Genomic DNA, 17463 nt, shown 5'->3' on the forward strand with positions numbered 1-17463 from the left:
AAACTCTATGTTTAACTTTTTGAAGAACTACCAGACTGTTTTCCAAAATGGCTGACCATTTTATGCTCCTACCAGCAGCGTATGAAGGGTCCAACTTCATTGCATCCTCAACAGTACATTTATTGTTCATCTTTTTTATTCCAGACATCCTGGAGGGCTATCTCACTGTGGTTTTAATTTTTGTCTCCCTAAAAACAAAGGATGTTGAGCCACTTTAATCTTTAATCCATTCAGTCAGACAACTGAACAGCAACATTTAATGTAATTCCTGATAACACAGGATTATACCTGCCCTTCTTTTATATCTTAGTGAAAGTTGCTTAGTCGTGACCAACTCTTTGCGACCACATGGACTATACAGTCCATGGGATTCTCCAGGCCAAAATACTGGGGTGGGTAGCCTTTCTTTTCTCCAGGGGATCTTCCCAGCCCAGGGGTTGAACCCAGGTCTCCTTCATTGCAGGCGGATTCTTTACCAGCCCAACTACAAGGGAAGCCATTCTCTTGTCTTATGTCATTTTTATTCCACTGTTCCTTCATTATGCCTTCTTTTGTGTTAAATAGATCACTTCTATTGTACTATATTACACTTTCTCATTTTTTTGTTTATTTATTTTTTTTTGTAAATCTTTTGTTTATTTTAATCGGAGGCTAATTACTTTACAATATTGTAGTGGTTTTTGCAATCCATTCACATGAATCAGCCATGGGTGTACATGTGTTCCCACCCTGATCCTCCCTCCCACCTCCCTCCCCATCCCATCCCTCTGGGTCATCCCAGTGCACCAGCCCTGAGCACTCTGTCTCATGCATCAAACCTGGACTGGTGATCTATTTCACATATGGTAATATACATGTTTCAATGCTATTCTCTCAAATCATCCCACCCTCACCTTCTCCCACAGAGTCCAAAAGTCTGTTCTTTACATCTGTGTCTCATTTGTTGTCTTGCATATAGGGTCATCATTACCATCTTTCTAAATTCCATATATATGTATTATTATACTGTATTGGTGTTTTTCTTTCTGACTTATTTCACCCTGTATAATAGGCTCCAGTTTCATCCACCTCATTGGAACTGATTCAAATGCATTCTTTTTAAAAGCTGAATAATATTCAATTGTGTATATGTACCACAGCTTTCTTATACATTTGTCTTCTGATGGACATCTAGGTTGCTTCCATGTCCTAGCTATTGTGAACATGCTATGATGAACACTGGGGTACATGTGTCTCTTTCAATTCTGGTTTCTTCAGTGTGTATGCCCAGCAGTGGGATTGCTGGGTCATAAGGCAGTTCTATTTCCAGTTTTTTAAGGAATCTCCACACTGTTCTCCATAGTGGCTGTACTAGTTTGCATTCCCACCAACAGTGTAAGAGTGTTCCCTTTTCTCCACACCCTCTCCAGTATCTACTGTTTGTAGACTTTTGGACGGTGTTATGAAGACCTACAAGACCTTTTAGAACTAACACCCAAAAAAGATGTCCTTTTCATTACAAGGGACTGGAATGCAAGAGTAGGAAGTCAAGAAACACCTGGAGTAACAGGCAAATTTGGCCTTGGAGTACTCAGTGAGCAGGGCAAAGGCTAATACAGTTTTGCTAACAGAACGCACTGGTCATCGCAAACACCCTCTTCCAACAACACAAGAGAAGACTCTACACATGGACATCACCAGATGGTCAACACCAAAATCAGATTGATTACATTCTTTGCAACCAAAGATGGAGAAGCTGTACACAGTCAGCAAAAACAAGATCCGGAGCTGACTGTGGCTCAGATCATGAACTCCTTATTGGCAAATTCAGACTTAAATTGAAGAAAGTAGGGAAAACCACTAGACCATTCAGGTATGACTAAAATCAAATCCCTTATGATTCTACAGTGGAAGTGAGAAATATATTTAAGGGACTAGATCTGATAGATAGAGTGCCTGATGAACTATGGATGGAGGATCCTGACATTGTACAGGAGACAGGGATCAAGACCATCCCCATGGAAAAGAAATGCAAAAAAGCAAAATGGCTGTCTGGGGAGGCCTTACAAATAGCTGTGAAAAGAAGAGAAGCGAAAAGCAAAGGAGAAAAAGGAAGATATACCCATTTAAATGCAGAGTTCCAAAGAATAGCAAGAAGAGACAAGAAAGCCTTCTTTAGCAATCAATGCAAAGAAATAGAGGAAAACAACAGAATGGGAAAGACTAGAGATCTCTTCGAGAAAATTAGAGATACCAAGGGAACATTTCATGCAAAGATGGGCTCAATAAAGGAGAGAGATGGTATGGACCTAACAGAAGGAGAAGATATTAAGAAGAGGTGGCAAGAATACACAGAAGAACTGTACAAAAAAGATCTTCACAACCAAGATAATCACGATGGTGTGATCACTCACCTAGAGCCAGACATCCTGGAATGTGAAGTCAAGTGGGCCTTAGAAAGCATCACTACAAACAAAGCTAGTGGAGGTAATGGAATTCCAGTTGAGCTATTTCAAATCCTGAAAGATGATGCTGTGAAAGTGCTGCACTCAATATGCCAGCAAATTTCGAAAACTCAGCAGTGGCCACAGGACCGGAAAAGGTCAGTTTTCATTCCAATCCCAAAGAAAGGCAATGCCAAAGAATGCTCAAACTACTGCACAGTTGCACTCATCTCACACGCTAGTAAAGTAATGCTCAAAATTCTCCAAGCCAGGCTTCAGCAATACGTGAACTGTGAACTTCCTGATGTTCAAGCTGGTTTTAGAAAAGGCAAAGGAACCAGAGATTGCCAACATCCGCTGGATCATCGAAAAAGCAAGAGAGTTCCAGAAAAACATCTATTTCTGCTTTATTGACTATGCCAAAGTCTTTGACTGTGTGGATCACAATAAACTGTGGAAAATTCTGAAAGAGATGGGAATACCAGACCACCTGACCTGCCTCTTGAGAAACCTATATGCAGGTCAGGAAGCAACAGTTAGAACTGGACATGGAACAACAGACTGGTTCCAATAGGAAAAGGAGTACGTCAAGGCTGTATATTGTCACCCTGCTTATTTAACTTATATGCAGAGTACATCATGAGAAACTCTGGGCTGGAAGAATCACAAGCTGGAATCAAGATTTCCGGGAGAAATATCAATAACCTCAGATATGCAGATGATACCACCCTTATGGCAGAAAGTGTAGAGGAACTAAAAAGCCTCTTGATGAAAGTGAAAGAAGGGTGTGAAAAAGTTGGCTTAAAGCTCAACATTCAGAAAAGGAAGATCATGGCATCTGGTCCCATCACTTCATGGCAAATAGATGGGGAAACAGTGGAAACAGTGGCTGACTTTATTTTTCTGGGCTCCAAGATCACTGCAGATGGTGATTGCAGCCATGAAATTAAAAGATGCTTACTCCTTGGAAGGAAGGTTATGACCAACCTAGATAGCATATTCAAAAGCAGAGACATTACTTTGCCAACAAAGGTCCATCTAGTCAAGGCTACTACTGTTTTTCCAGTAGTCATGTATGGATATGAAAGTTCGACTGTGAAGAAGGCTGAGGACAGAATTGATGCTTTTGAAGTGTGGTGTTGGAGAAGACTCTTGAGAGTCCCTTGGACTGCAAGGAGGTCCAACCAGTTCATTCTAAAGGAGATCAGTCCTGGGTGTTTTTTGGAAGGAATGATGCTAAAGCTGAAACTCCAGCACTTTGGCCACCTCATACAAAGAGTTGACTCATTGCAAAAGATTCTGATACTGGGAGGGATTGGGGGCAGGAGGAGAAGGGGACGACAGAGGATGAGATGGCTGAATGGCATCACCAACTCGATGGATGTGAGTTTGAGTGAACTCCAGGAGTTGAAGATGGGCAGGGAGGCCTGGCGTGCTGCAATTCGTGGGGTCACAAAGAGTCGGACATGATTGAGCGACTGAACTGAACTGAACTGAGACTTTTGGATAGCAGCCATTCTGACTGGCAGGAAATGCTCCCTCATTGTGGTTTTGATTTGCATCTCTCTGATAATGAGTGATGTTGAGCATCTTTTCATGTATTTGTTAGCCATCTGTATGTTTTCTTTGGAGAAATGTCTGTTTAGTTCTTTGGCCTATTTTTTGATTGGGTCATTTATTTTTCTGGAATTGAGCTGCAGGAGTTGCTTGTATTTTTTTGAGATTAATTCTTTGTCAGTTGCTTCGTTTGCTGTTATTTTCTCCCATTCTGAAGGCTGTCTTTTCGCCTTGTTTATAGTTCCCTTTGTTGTGCAAAATCTTTTAAGTTTAATTAGTTCCCATTTGTTTATTTTTGCTTTTATTTCCATTATTCTGGGAGGTGGGTCATAGAGGATCCTGCTGTGATTTATGTCAGAGAGTGTTTTGCTTATGTTTTCCTCTGGGAGTTTTATAGGTTCTGGTCTTACACTTAGATCTTTAATCCATTTTGAGTTTATTTTGGTGTACGGTGTTAGATAGTGTTCGAGTTTCATTCTTTTACAAGTGGTTGACCGAGTTTTCCCAACACCACTTGTTAAAGAGATTGTCTTTTCTCCATTTTATATTCGTGCCTCCTTTGTCAAAGATAAGGTGTCCATAGGTGCATGGATTTATCTCTGGGCTTTCTAATTTGTTCCATTGATCTATATTTCTGTCTTTATGCCAGTACCATGTTCTTGATGACTGTAGCTTTGTAGTATAGTCTGAAGTCAGGCAGGTTGATTCCTCCAGTTCCATTCTTGTTTCTCAAGATTGCTTTGGCTATTCAAGGTTTTTTTGTGTTTCCATACAAATTGTGAAATTATTTGTTCTAGTTCTGTGAAAAATACCATTGGTATCTTGATAGGGATTGCATTGAATCTATAGATTGCTTTGGGTTGTATACTCATTTTCACTATATTGAGTTTTCTTATCCATGAACATGGTATATTTATCCATCTATTTGTCATTTTTTAATTTCTTTCATCAGTATTTTATAGTTTTCTATGTATGGGTCTCTTGTTTCTTTAGGTAGATTTATTCTTAAGTATTTTATTCTTTTCGATGCAATGGTAAATGGAATTGTTTCCTTAATTTCTCTTTCCAGAGTGGTGATTAAGATGCACTGCTCACATGGGACAGTACACTCACCAAGCACCTGGTCGCCTGAGCTTCTCATCTCTTTTACTCTATTTTTGAGTTATTTTCTTAGTGGTTCCACTGAAAAATACAGTTCAAGTCCTCTGCCTTCCTTCTGGAGTATCTCCCTTCCCTTGCCCCATCCCAGCCCCAGGTTATGAGTCATGGGTGGGAGTCACTGGGTCTGAGGCTACAGCAAAGGCAGAGAGTGTGGGTGAAGGGACAGGATTGGGTCCTGCTTGCAGAGCAAGGATCCTGGAGGAAGGTGTGAATCCCACAGGGTGGAGAGAAAGAAGTGGAGAAAGAGGAATGTAGTCTATATGGGGAAGGATGGAGGGCCCTTCCAAGGAGTGACAGGGACTGCATGGAGGATGCCCCTGGGCCTAGCTCTCTTCTTTGTGACCTTCGGGATAGACCCTGCCCTCCTGCACACCTGAGCCCTGTGCCCAGCTTAGAGATGCAGCCGTTGGAGACCTAGGAGATGGAAGAATTGTCCTAAGCCATCAGAGATGCACATGAGAAGCTTGGCTGGTGGGGGTGGGGAAGTGCCCTGGAGTCTGTGCCCAACAATGCTGAGGGCCTCTAGGGACAGAGTATGTTCTTGGCTCTGGGTCAAGGAGGCACAGTTCTAGGAACATCAAGTACAGCTGAGGTGGACAGGAGCAACTTGTTTCAAATCACACGGGTGCTGCAGCTGAGGGCAGCCACCCACAGTGTGGCAGGGGCACGGGGTCTGGAAGGCATGTGTGGGCAGTGTTTAGGCCCTGTTTGCCCCGAGGCCCTGCTGTCAGTCGGAGCCTTCCCTAGGCCTCCCCCCAGGACCAGTCCTGCCCTGGGAAGGGCCTCACAGGCCCCCAGGATGTGGTGGTCAGAAGCATCCCCTCAGTCAAGCTCAGCCCAGCAGGGGGAGCTCCCACCCCCCACCCCCACCACCTTCTTGTAGAGCTTCATCTTACCCCATCCCCACTGGTCCCAGGCCCCCTCCAACTACAAGACTATGCCAGGCCCCTTCTTGGCCCCTTCCTTGGCCTCTACTGTGGAGCCTGACTCCCAAGATGGGTGGGGTGCAGGTGGGGGCCAGAGTCTTCCCTGCCTGCTGTGCAGGGCACACCTGCACCACCTCACCCTGGGCCCCCACAGAGCCCAGGCACTGGTCACTACATCCTGTGGGCTGAGGGCAGCTGCAGCCTGACATAGCAGGCCAGGGAAGGCATGGGACCCTCAAGGTCAGGATCAGGGGTCACAGCCCATATCTACAGGCCCCCAGCTGACATGTGCTGTGTTGTCCGGAGCAGGGGCTCAGGTAGATGAACTGAATGCCTGTCTCAGCTCCACCTGAGCCCTCTGCTGCTCTTTTCCTTCCCATTTTCCATTTTCTGCAGGACCTGGCCTCCCTCACTTGTCCTCACACTTGGATGGGGCATTCTTGTGTGAAACAAGCTCTCTCTGCCTGAGAGCCATCCAGGCCGTGTGCACAGAGCACAAGGAGACAAACAACAGGGTTCTGAGGATGGGAGTGGTGAGAGCCCAGGGGATGCTGGAGAGACATGTCAACACCTGCCCCAGAAGAGGCAGCAGCAAGACTGGCTGGAGGCATGTGGCTGGCCACAACAGGGTCTTGCCTGGGAGCAGGCAGGAGCAGAAGGCCAGGGGACACCACCTTCTTATCACCACTAACAATGTGCCTCACAGCCCTCAACTGCATTTTTGGATTGTTACTTCTAGCCATGTGCCTCCAGCCAGTTCTGTGGCTGTGTTTCCAGGGCCTGGGCCATGCAATGTGTGGCCCTGGCCTGGAATCCTTGTGCCTCCCAGGAAAAGCTGGGGCACTTTGGACAAGGCTGTAAACCCTCCTGACCTCAACAGGAGCAGAAGAGTCCTAACAGTGCCCACCTTCCCCTAGGGCTCCTCTGAGGACTCAAACAGTGACTGCGGCCCCAAGGGGTCAGCCCATGTCCTGGTGCAGAGTCAGTGCTCAGAGATGCAAGCTGTTGGGGGTGGGGCTGACTCTTCTCCCAGTCTCTAAATCCTTCAGCACCTAAGTAGTGGTGCAGGGCCATTAGTACCAGGTTTCTGTTGTCCCTTATTTGACCAGATGGCATTGTGGGTCTCAGGCTGCCTTGTGGGAGTGCCAAGGAAGGCACTGTGATGAGCAGTGCACAGAAGCACAGTGTGGTGGGCATACAGAGAGGGGATCACCCTATTACAAGGCCCAGGTGGGCATGCACTAGGACACCTGGATCTGGCCTCAGGGACAGGGTCAGGGTCCAGTCCTCAGCAGCACAATGTGTCCTGGGACAGAGCCCCAGGTCACAGGGTTCTCAATGGTAATCTGGGTTGGCTGGCAGCTCTGATGGAGAGAAATTGGCCCATCATACACACTCTGGCATAGGGAAGCAATCTGCTTAGGGGCTAATCTTCCATCTTTGTGATGGTGACCAGGTGCTGGAGGATAGGAAGATATGGCTTTCTATTGTGAGAATGGGAGCCATGAGTTTGAGCCCAGGTGGGTAGCTGGGGAAGAAACAGGGCACCTGAGGTACTATGGGGCCCAGTGCTCATGGGAAGGACTCCCACCCAAGCCCAGGGACAGCAGGCTCAGAATCTGGAGACAGGCCCCGCTCCAGCTCAAGGAGGAGGAGATAGGCTCTAGAGCAGGATGGTGGCCTTGAGAAGGGATGCACCCCCAAATGGTGAAAATCTGATAGCAGAGCCAGCTCCCGGTGCAGGGCCACGTCCTGGCCAGGGAGGAATGTCAGGTGCATAACTCTTGGGGCCCCCAGCAACCAGAAGGTGTGGGTCCCTCTGCCAGGCCTGGGGAATTGTCTCTAGATTGTCTGCTTTTGAACCTTGCCTACTGGCCCTAGGCAAAGGAGCCAGTGGGTACGGGGGTTGCGGGGGAGGATGGGCCCTGGGGTAGGGAAGGGGTGGTCCTACTGAACAGGCAAAGTCAAAAGAAGAGCCAGTGGAGGGAAAGTGCAGTTCCTCTTTTCAAATTATCCCCCAACCAGGGAAAGGCTGGGAGGGAGTGGTCCCCACGGAGCTGCCAGTGATCCTAGAGCCTGGTGTCCTACCTGCTGACCCTGCCCTCCCCCCACATCTAACCCACTTATTCCTGGGGGCTCCCCAAGGTTCCTGGGGACCCAACCAGCCACAGTCTGTGCCCTCAAGTCTCTGTCGCTCAGCTCTCGTCCGTCCCCTCCTTCCCACTGGTTCCTGGGAGTGGGTTGGGGTGTCTCTGCACCACGGTGTTGGGGGGAGCTGCTCAGAGAAGAACACACACACATCTCCAGGAGACCAAGCAGAACTTGGCCTAAATCTGCAGTGAGGAAGCACGTGCTAAGCTGAGGACCCGGAACCACAGCGGGGGACTCAGACCTGCTGAGCCTATTGACCCGACGAGAACCCTAGGGGGATCATCTCCACAGCCCCATCCTCATTTCCAGGCTCCTCTGGAATGGACTTGAGCCCCTCCTTGGGGGCTGGTCTCTTCCCCTCCTCAGCCTCCTGGTCTCCTGCCTCGGGGAGACCCTCTGGCTCCCAGCCAGGACTTCCTGGGACCACCAGGGAATCCCTTCACATCCAGGCAGTGGTGGGACCCAAGGGGCTCTGTACCTCCTGCCTCACCTGTACCTCCTGCCTCACCTGCAGTCCCTTTCTCTGCAGCTTCTACTTCATGTGCACCTTCTTCCTCACCTGGGGCTCCTATCTCACCTGACTCCTCAGCCACTGCTCATCTCTGGGTCTGTGCAGGGAAATTGGGCCTATCCTGTGACCCAGCATCAGGGGCCTGGTGCAGGCAGACAACATCCCAGGCCCCCCCACCTTGCCTTCTTCCTAACCTGGGGCTCCTGTGACTTATTTCACCTTCAGCCCCCACTGCCTGTTGAGGAAGAGATCCAGCCCCTGCCCAGGGTGCCTGTGGTAATTCTGGGGTCAGGTCACCTGCCCACTTTTTCAAATTCTGGGTTCACTGCCTATGGGATGTGGAGCACACTCCAGAGGCTACCTTGGAGCCCTGGTCAGAGCCTCAGGGATGCACAGTCCAGGGATGTCCCAGGCCCTCTGTACTAAGGCCACTGTGTGCTTCCCAGTGTCCCAGGAGAGCCCAGGCGGATGAGGGACAAAGGCCTTGGGGTCTCTGTGCAGGGCCAATGGCTAGATCAGGAGAGCATTTGAGGTGTCAGTCAGTGTTGGTGCCAGGAGACCTGCTTAGCGAGGGCTTGAGGTGGCAGGGCTTGGAGCCTCCAAAAGCAACAGGTACACCCACTGGCCCTCCAGAGCAAAGTGGCCTCCATCAGTAACGGTCCCAATTGTGAGGGGTGGGGTGCTGGAAAGAGGACCCTAATAACAGGCCCCACCCTACACTCATATTCTGCCCTCAAGAAGCCTGGAGTCTCTTAAGCAGACACAAGTTGGCTGTTTCCAAGCCAGGAGCCCCATTACACCTCCTTACACTTGAAAGCATGACCCAAGGCACTCACTGCATTAGAAATGTGTAGGCTTCGGGTTCAGTCAGTTCAGTTGCTCAGTCATGTCCAACTCTTTGTAACCCCATGGATTGCAGCTTTCCAGGCCTCCCTGTCCATCACCAACTCCCAAAGTTTACTCAAACTCATGTCCATTGAGTCGGTGATGCCATCCAACCATCTCATCCTCTGTCGTCCCCTACTCCTCTCACCTTGAATCTTTCCCAGCATCAGGGTCTTTTCAAATGAGTCAGCTCTTCACATCAGGTGGCCAAAGTATTGGAGTTTCAGCTTCAACACTAGTCCTTCCAATGAACACTCAGGACTGATTTCCTTTAGGATGGACTGGTTGGATCTCCTTGCAGTCCAAGGGACTCTCAAGAGTCTTCTCCAACACCACAGTTCAAAAGCATCAATTATTCTGTGCTCAGCTTTCTTTATAGTCCAACTCTCACATCCATACATGACTACTGGAAAAATAATAGCACTGACTAGACAGACCTTTGTAGGCAAAGTGATGTCTCTGCTTTTTAAGATGCTATCTAGGTTGGTCAAAACTTTCCTTCCAAGGAATAAGCGTCTTTTAATTTCATGGCTGCAGTCACCATCTGCAGTGACCTTGGAGCCCAGAAAAATAAAGTCAGCCACTGTTTTCACTGTTTTCCTATCCATTTGCAATGAAGTGATGGGACCAGATGTCATGATCTTAGTTTTCTGAATGTTGAGCTTTAAGCCAACTTTTTCACTCTCCTTTTTCACTTTCATCAAGAGGCTCTTTAGTTCTTTTTCACTTTCTACCATAAGGGTGGTGTCATCTGCATATCTGAGCTTATTGATATTTCTCCCGGAAATCTTGATTCCAGCTTGTGATTCTTCCAGCCCAGGGTTTCTCATGATGTACTCTGCATATAAGTTAAATAAGCAGGGTGACAATATACAGCCTTGACGTACTCCTTTTCCTATTGGAACCAGTCTGTTGTTCCATGTCCAGTTCTAACTGTTGCTTCCTGATCTGCAAACAGGTTTCTCAAGAGGCAGATCAGGTGGTCTGGTATTCCCATCTTTTGAAGAATTTTCCACAGTTGATTGTGATCCACACAGTCAAAGGCTTTGGCATAGTTAATAAAGCAGAAATAGATGTTTTTCTGGAACTCTCTTGCTTTTTCGATGATCCAGCGGATGTTGGCAATTTGATCTCTGGTTCCTTTGCCTTTTCTAAAACCAGCTTGAACATCAGGAAGTTCACGGTTCACGTATTGCTGAAGCCTGGCTTGGAGAATTTTGAGCATTACTTTACTAGCGTGTGAGATGAGTGCAACTGTGCAGTAGTTTGAGCATTCTTTGGCATTGCCTTTCTTTGGGATTGGAATGAAAACTGACCTTTTCCGGTCCTGTGGCCACTGCTGAGTTTTCGAAATTTGCTGGCATATTGAGTGCAGCACTTTCACAGCATCATCTTTCAGGATTTGAAATAGCTCAACTGGAATTCCATCACCTCCACTTGCTTTGTTCGTAGTGATGCTTTCTAAGGCCCACTTGACTTCACATTCCAGGATGTCTGGCTCTAGGTGAGTGATCACACCATCATGATTATCTGGGTCGTGAAGATCTTTTTTGTACAGTTCTTCTGTGTATTCTTGCCACCTCTTCTTAATATCTTCTGCTTCTTTTATGTCCCTACCATCTCTCTCCTTTATTGAGCCCATCTTTGCATGATATGTTCCCTTGGTATCTCTAATTTTCTTGAAGAGATCTCTAGTCTTTCCCATTCTGTTGTTTTCCTCTATTTCTTTGCATTGATCACTGAGGAAGGCTTTCTTATTCTCCTTGGTATTCTTTGGAACTCTGCATTCAGATGCTTATATCTTTCCTTTTCTCCTTTGCTTTTCACTTCTCTTCTTTTCACAGCTATTTGTAAGGCCTCCCCAGACAGCCATTTTGCTTTTTTGCATTTCTTTTTCTTGAGGATGGTCTTGATCCCTGTCTCCTGTACAATGTCACAAACCTCCATCCATAGTTCATCAGGCACTCTATCTATCAGATCTAGTCCCTTAAATCTTTCTCACTTCCATTGTATAGTCATAAGTGATTTGATTTAGGTCATACCTGCATGGTCTACTGGCTTTCTCCACTTTCTTCAATTTCAATCTGAATTTGGCAATAAGGAGTTCATTATCTGAGCCACAGTCAGATCCTGGTCTTATTTTTGCTGACTGTATAGAGCTTCTCCATCTTTGGCTGCAAAGAATATAATCAATCTGATTTCGGTGTTGACCATCTGGTGATGTCCATGTGTAGAGTATTCTTTGTGTTGTTGGAAGAGGGTGTTTGCTATGACCAGTGCATTCTCTTGACAGAACTCTATTAGCTTTTGCCCTGCTTCATTCTGTACTCCAAGGCCAAATTTGCCTGTTACTCCAGGTGTTTCTTGACTTCCTACTTTTGCATTCCAGTCCCCTATAATGAAAAGGACATCTTTTTTGGGTGTTAGTTCTGGAAGGTCTTGTAGGTCTTCATAGAACTATTCAACTTCAGCTTCTTCAGCATTACTGGTCAGGGCATAGATTTGGATTACTGTGATATTGAATGGTTTGCCTTGGAAACGAACAGAGATCATTCTGTCACTTTTGAGATTGCATCCAAGTACTGCATTTAGGACTCTTTTGCTGACTATGATGGCTACTCCATTTCTTCCAAGGGATTCCTGCTCACAGTAGTAGATATAATGGTCATCTGAGTTAAATTCACCCATTCCAGTCCATCTTAGTTCGCTGATTGCTAGAATGTCGACGTTCACTCTTGCCATCTCCTGTTTGACCACTTCCAATTTGCCTTGATTCATGGACCTAACATTCCAGGTTCCTATGCAATATTGCACTTTACTGCATCAAACCTTGTTTCTATCACCAGTCCCATCCACAACTGGGTGTTGTTTTTGCTTTGGCTCCATCCCTTCATTCTTTCTGGACTTATTTCTCCACTGATCTCCAGTAGCATATTGGGCACCTACCAACCTGGGGAGTTCATCTTTCAGTGTCCTATCTTTTTGCCTTTTCATACTGTTCATGGGGTTCTCAAGGCAAGAACACTGAAGTGGTTTGCCATTCCCTTCTCCAGTGGACCACATTCTATCAGACCTGTCCACCATGACCTGCCCATCTTGGGTGGCCCCACATGGCATGGCTTAGTTTCATTGAGTTAGACAAGGCTGTGGTCCATGTGATCAGATTGGCTAGCTGTCTGATTGTGGTTTCACTCTGTGTGTCCTCTGATGCCCTCTCTCAGTGCCTACCGTCTTACTTGGGTTTCTCTTACCTTGGATGTGGGGTATCTCTTCACATCTGCTCCAGCAAAGCACAGCCACTGCTCCTTACCTTGGACATGAGTACCATTTATTATACAATTCCATCTACGTAAAACTCTAGAAAATGCAAACTGCCTTACAATGACAGAAAGCAGATCAGTGGTTGCTTAGGACAAGAGGAGCAAGAAGAGAAGGGCAAAAAGGACTACAAAGGGACATGAGGAATCTTTGAGAGTAATAGATATCTTTATTACCTTGATTGTAGTGATGGTTTCATGAATGTATATATGTATATATGTATATATATATATATATATATATATATATATATGTCAAACCTTATCAGACAGTGCAGTTTGAACATTTCCAGGTTATTGTTTGCCAAATATACCTCTAAGGAGCTGTTTAAAAAAAAAAAACCTACAAGTAAGTAATAAAGAGACAAAATACCCATAAATGTGAACAAGTTATTAAACAGATACTTTACAAAGGAAGATACAGAAGTGGCCAGTAAGCACAAAAAGACATCACACGCAACATGACTAGTCATCAAGGAGATGATAATTAAAATCACAATGAATTACCACTTCATACACACTTAAATGGCTAAAAATAAAGGCTGACAACCCCAAATGCAGAGGAGGATTGAAAAGGAATTCTCATACATATCTGGTGGGAACATAAATTGTACAACCACTTCAGAGAATATTCTGGCAGTTTCTTATAAAACAATTCTCCTTTGTGGCAGTTCCCTTTCTAGGTAGTTATCCAACTAAATGAAAGCATATGTTTACAAAAGGTTGTACACAAGTGTTCATGAAAGTTTATTTATAACACTCCAAAATGGAAACAGCTCAGATCATAAACTGGTGAATGAATAAAAATCAACTCAAATATATTCAGACAATGGGATACTGTTGTTGTTCAGTCACTAAGTCATGTCTCACTCTTAGTGACCCCATGGACTGCAGCATGCCAGGCTCCCCTGAACTTCACTATCTCCTGGAATTTGCTCAGATTCATGTTCACTGAGTTGGTGATGCCATCCAACCATCTCATCCTGTCATCCCCTTCTCTTCTGCCCTCAGTCATTACCAGGATCAATGTCTTTTCCAATGAATCGGCTCTTCACATCAGGTGGCCAAAGGATTGGAGCTTCAGCATCAGCCCTTCCAATAAATATTCAAGGTTGATTTCCTTTAAGATTGACTGGCTTGTGTTCCTTGCTTCCAAGGGACTCTCAAGAGTCTTCTCCAGCACCACAATTCAAAGACATCAGTTCATCAGTGTTCAGCCTTCTTTATGGTCCGACACTCATATCTGTACATGACTACTGGAAAAACCATAGCTTTGACTATGTGGACCTTTGTCTGCAAAGTGACGTCTCTGCTTTTTAATAAGCTGTCTAGGTTTATCATAGCTTTCCTTCCAAGGAGCAAGCATCTTTTCATTTCACGGCTTCAGTCAACGTCCACAATGATTTTGGAGCCTAAGAAAATAAAATATGCCCCTGCTGCTACTTTTCCCCCTTTTATTTGCCATGAAGTGATGGGACTGGATGCCATGATCTTAGGTTTTTGAATGATGAGTTTCAAGTCAGCTTTTTCACTCTCCTCTTTCACCATCATCAAGAGGCTCTTTAGTTCCTCTCCACTCTCTGCCATTAGAGTGGTATCTGCATACCTGAGGTTGTTGATATTTCTCAGTCTTGATTCCAGCTTGTGATTCATCCAGCCTGGCATCTCACAAGATGGAATACTACTCAGTAATTAAAGGAAAGAAGCAACACTTTAAACAACATAAATAAATCATCATACTGAATGAAGGAAACCAGACACTGTTGGCTCAGACGGTAAAGAATCTGCCTGCAATGCAAGAGACCTGAGTTCAATTCTTGGGTTGGGAAGATCCCCTGGAGAAGGGAATGGCTACCCACTCCAGTATTCTTGCCTGGAGAATTTCATGAACAGAGGAGTCTCATGGGCTACAGTCCATGGGGTTGCAAAGAGGCAAACATGACAGACACAAAATAGTACATACCATGTGATTCCATTTATATGAAGTTCTCAAATTGGTGAAAGTAATGTAAGATGGAAAAAATTTAGAACACCAGTTGCCCCTATGTTGAATTGTGGTGGGAACTGACAGTGAATAAAGTGCTTCCCAGGTGGCTCAGTGGTAAAGAATCGGCCTGCCAATGCAGAAGACACAGATGTGGATTTGATCCATGGGTCAAGAAGATCCCCTGGAGGAAGAAATGGCAACCCACTCCAGTATTCTTGCCTGGAAAATCCAATGGGCAGAGCAACCTGGTGGGTTACAGTCCATGGGGTCCCACAGAGCCAGACATGACTTAACAACTGATGACACACACACACTGACTGGAAATGGGCACAAGGGAAATTTCTGGGATGTTGATAATGTTCAGTATCCTGACAAGAGTTTAGAGTATGTTTGTCAAAACTCACTGCATGGGGCACTTAAAATTTGGGCATTTCACTGTATGTAAATTTTACCTCCAAAAAACAGAAAATAACAGTAAACAGGTATGCTAGGTAATGCTAGGTAGAGCCTCTTGATGAAAAGTAAAAGAGGAGAGTGAAAAAGTTGGCTTAAAGCTCAACATTCAGAAAACTAAGATCATGGCATCCGGTCCCATCACTTCATGGCAAATAGATGGAGAAACAGTGGAAACAGTGGCTGACTTTATTTTTCTGGGCTCCAAGATCACTGCAGATGGTGATTGCAGCAATGAAATTAAAACACGCTTACTCCTTGGAAGGAAGGTTATGACCAACCTAGATAGCATATTAAAAAGCAGAGACATCACTTTGTCAACAAAGGTCAGTCTAGTCAAGGCTATGGTTTTTCCAGTAGTCATGTATGGATGTGAGAGTTGGACTATAAAGAAAGCTGAGCACCAAAGAACTGGTGCTTTTGAACTGTGATGTTGGAGAAGACTCTTGAGAGTCCCTTGGACTGCAAGGAGATCCAACCAGTCCATCCTAAGGGAGGTCAGTCCTGGGTGTTCATTGGAAGGACTGATGTTGGAGCTGAAACTCCAGTACTTTGGCCATCTGATGCGTAAAGCTGACTCATTTGCAAAGACCCTGATGCTGGGAAAGTTTGAGGGCAGGAGGAGAAGGGGACAACAGAGGATGAGATGGTTGGATGGCATCACTGACTCAATGGATATGGGTTTGGGTAGACTCTGGCAGTTGGTGATGGACAGGGAGGCCTGGTATGCTGTGGTTCATGGAGTCACAAAGAGTCGGACATGACTGAGTGACTGAACTGAGGTAATGCTATGCAGTAAACAGGTATGCTAGGTAATGCCATGCAGCTCTAGGTAATGATATGCAGGCTGGAGTGTTAAGGTGTGAAGCGTGCTTGTATGTCTGCAACTTACTTTGAAATGGATTGGTAATATAAGGATGACCATGCAATCAAGCAAGTATGGCATAATGCTAATTGTACAATATTGGTGGTTGGTACATGGGTACACATCTTTCAATTGATCTGTATGTTGCAAAGCTTTCATAATAAAATGTGTAAGGTAAATAAGAAAGGCAGCATGTAGTAAATAAAATTCCTACAAGAATATTTAAGAAGTTGGTTATAATCATTATCACTAATAAAATAAAGGTATATTAATAAAAAATGAAAAGTTAGACTGTGTCCTTCAAACTCAGTTTCAGTGCCCAGCTTCATCCTTTCAGTGTGGCTCTTTTTCCCTTGGCTTACTCCAACATTTTTCTTTTGATACTAGAATATGCCTAATTGGTTCCTATCACAGGGAATTTGCACTTGCTGTTCCTTTTGATGCTCTTCCTATCAACAACCTTCACGCTGAGTTCTTCTTGTAATTCAAGTCTCATATCAACCATAGCCTCACTGAAGTTTCCCTCCCACCACTCCCAAACACCACCCTAAATGATGTTCTTCACAGTTCTTATTCTTATGCGTTGTTTGTTAACCCTTGTTTATTATTGTTATATGACCTTTATGAAACAGGAATCTTCAAGAAAGCATGGATGGGCTTAGAACACCGCAGAGCACTGCAGCTTCTTAGATCTTTGTTGAATGGCAGATATTCATGTGGAAGCAGCTGTCAATACTTGCAACACCCCTGATCCAAGAATCCTGTTCTTTTCATAGTATGACCTGCTATTTTGAAATTTACTCAAATGTGTTTCCCTTCCATCTTTACTCGAGCACATGGGCACACACGTACACACACACCCAAGCACACACACATTCACAGGAGCCCTTGGGAACCGAATGCACGCCCCCCTGATAGCAAGGATGTAGCCTGGTTTCGCTCACAGTTGTAGTCTCAGTATGTGGCATTGCTAGGGCTCACGAAACCTTGCATGAATGAGTGAGCCACTTTGATCCCTCCAGTGGAGGCTGGCTTTGCTCTGCCTCGCCCTCCCTTCTCATCCCCCCCACCCATATTCCCGTTCTAAAGGCGCCCAAGAGGGAGGGGTCCTGTCCATTTCTTCGTTCCCTCCTTCGTAGGCTTGTCAGTTCATTCGCTAGTTCACTCATTCATTCACTCATTAGTACTCTCATTCCACGCCTCCTGCCTCCACCGAAGCTTCTTGCC

Source organism: Bos indicus, chromosome X (genome assembly GCF_029378745.1).
Source record: "Bos indicus isolate NIAB-ARS_2022 breed Sahiwal x Tharparkar chromosome X, NIAB-ARS_B.indTharparkar_mat_pri_1.0, whole genome shotgun sequence".
NCBI lineage: Eukaryota > Metazoa > Chordata > Mammalia > Artiodactyla > Bovidae > Bos > Bos indicus.